Source organism: Suricata suricatta, chromosome 16 (genome assembly GCF_006229205.1).
Source record: "Suricata suricatta isolate VVHF042 chromosome 16, meerkat_22Aug2017_6uvM2_HiC, whole genome shotgun sequence".
Taxonomy (NCBI): Eukaryota; Metazoa; Chordata; class Mammalia; order Carnivora; family Herpestidae; genus Suricata; species Suricata suricatta.
In genome coordinates this window covers 54,805,265-54,808,339 of record NC_043715.1, presented here as the reverse complement: position 1 = coordinate 54,808,339, position 3,075 = coordinate 54,805,265, and positions in this window count along the sequence as shown.

Sequence of the window (3,075 nt, the reverse complement as noted above, 5' to 3'; positions counted from 1 at the left end):
TATAAGATGCAATAAATCCAGGATATATGGTATTGCACTGCTGTTTTCAGAGTAGAGAGCGACTTGACACACATTCTCTTGTGGATTTCCTGGGTACTGAACACCCACTCTGAGCACCCAAATCATGAACTAAGGGCACCAGAAACCTGATGATGCCTCTCCTCCCTGGTCCAGTGATTTCATTCAACTAGGACCGGGACTCTCAATTTAGGATGACCTTTGATGTGTTAGAAAATGAAATGTCCTTTGCCACATCCCTGGACAAGTACGCATGTGTGCTTAGTGCAAACCTCACACGATTTTGTTGTGTGGGGAGAGAGGTCGGGAAATATTGCTGGTGTTCTTATGTTGCAAATAATACCAGTTCTTTTCCTAGGTTTTCGTTGGTGGTAACTTTTGGTTCAACATCCACCAAGAGTGAAATCAGTTGTGGCTTATAATTTGTAAAGTGTATGGATATTTCCGGGTTTAACTTTCAGCAACAATTGGATGTGTTTAAGTGGAAACCAAGGTGCTGAATGAGTCTGCACAAGGAGCACTGAGTGTTTTGAAAAAGACTGAAATGTAGGCAGGAAAACACACTGTTCTCTGTTCCCATGTGCCTGCTTAGGGAGTTGAGTAAAACGTGAGCACCTTCCATGGAGACTAGAAATAAAAAGCGAAACCCAATGTTCAGCTTCTTCAATCTGTTCACTGAGGGAAAGTGCAGAGTGGGGCCAGACCTGGAAAGTCTTCAGAAGAAGGTGGATCTGAGTGGTGCTGTGCAGGGAGAGGATTCTAGGCTTTTGATTTCTCTACCGTATGGTGTTTTGCCAGGTCCCTTCCTGACTTTGGGCAGGGGACAGTGGCAGGCTGTCCCAAAATGTGTGCTTTTGCCATATTGATTATTTTGAAAGAAGAACTACTTAAGAAACAGCCAATATAATAGGAACACTCTTCCCCCCAGCTGTCCCCTAAAAGCTGGAAATCCATCTTCCACGTAATAGGCCCCTATGCTGCACAGAGAGGGAAAGAGATATTCTTAACACCACAGATTGGGAATTAGAGCTGAGCCTTCAAGTACAAGCCTTGTTACTGTTCACTAGTTTGCTACCACTACCCAAATTCCATTTAGAATGCCGTACTAATGAAGGCCGAACAGACGTTCCCTTTCTGCTGTGAAATTTTCACAGATGCAATGTCTCTTTTTCTACAAAGCATAAAAAGTATCTGTATTGGTCCTTTCTATAGGTCTCAATTTCATAATCAGGTTTTACTCTGCATGTATTTTCTTTGTGATTTTTTTTCTCCTGTATTGTGTCTATGTTAATTTGATTCTTATACCGCTAAAACAATCTTGAAAACTAAAGGAACATTAATCCTCCTCAACGATTTTCCCATAGTATCCTAAATAGACTACATGCAGTGTTGAACATCTGGACATGCCTACCTTACAATAAGCAGTCTATTTGCATGCAGAATAATTCTTTTAAATCTGGGTTAAGCATCATCTAAATTTGAAGTTCCTTTTGTAACACCTTGTTACCGTGAAAAGGGTGATAGTCACTATGTCACATATGGTGATACAATGTTGGACAAAACAGTGTTTTTTAATGATATTCCTGGATGTCCACCTGGGCTTCTCACAGGCTTGTTTAGAGGGTCACGTGAGAGATGTCTGGTCAGTGAGGTGGAGGAGACTCACGTGGGGAGGACGACTGCCCCGAATGCTAAGGAAATCCTTCCTCTAAAAACCCCTAGGTTCTCTCAGATTCTATCTTACTCCTTCTTCACTATGAAACAGTGTTTGATGCCCAGCGGCAAAATCACCATATTGGGGCAAAGACAGATAAAAGGTGAGCACAACACCTGCATCTGGATCATGCCACAGCAACAATGAGGAACAAGAAGCTACTTCCTATGATGTCTCAGTCATTTTATCAGACATGGGCTTCCTTCTTATTCCTTGTGTTCATAATGGAAAATATATACCTTATTTTCTAGAAATATTACTGTTTTCTTGGGATACCTGGACATAAATAAGAGCTACAATATAAAACACAATATTATATTTCAATTGTATTCGTGTTAAATATGAGTAACCTGCTACACAACTTGATGGGGCAGGTTTCCCCAACTGATAAAAATCCTATTTCCATACACATACACCAAAAAAAATGGGTGTAAGGACAGTAAGAGCTGTGAGAGACCATGGGGATGTTTGGCATAAAAGTTTGGTGGACTGTTTGAAACAGAAGTGCTCACGTCCACTGCCTGCTGACATGTGTCCCTCCCCGGGGGTGGGTGGGACAGAGAGTCCAGAGTGACTATCCTAACCAAGGGCTAAGTGGTAATGGGGGAGTTACCTGCCAGCTGAGTCAGCATCCCTGGAGGATCATCCATGTACAGTGGCCCCAGCCTACATTGGGTTCAGACACCAGGGATACTAGTACTTTGTGGAACCACAGCACATGCCTTGCTGATCCTGCCTATTGTAGCGTCCAGGAGGCTGGTTCAGTTCCCAGATTGACGCTGCCATGTGACGTTGTAAAGTGATGTCCAACGGGCCTTCAGCATCTGTCTCTGCCTGAGAGAGATCAGTAATCTCTGTCATCCAACAGCGTCTGCAACTAAGGAACACCCAAGAAATCAATCAAATCATGAAGAAAATTAAGAGTTCCCTGATCTCTGGAACTCACCATATTTGCCAAAACCCCAACTTCATTATATTTATTCACAGAGAACACCATCAGGAACTGCTTCAGATTGTGGACTGACTACAGACTCTCTCCAGTTGTCTCCCCACATTTCAAAATATTTCTCCACATGTGCTTTCAATAGGTCTTCTCTTTCTAGGGAGTGGTCCATCATCACTGTTCATCTCTGTTCAATCCCTGTCAGTGCTAAGTGTCTGAATTAGCACCGTGGTCCATTGTCTTGAATCCCTCTAGGTTCAGTTAAGAGGTCAGTGAGGACACTATAGTCGTAACACAGGCAAAGAGTTGTCGGAAATGCACATGTCACTGGAATAGAAATCTGGGAGATGGAGAAGATCTGGAGATACTTGACAAGAGAAACAAGGGAAGTTGACGTCTC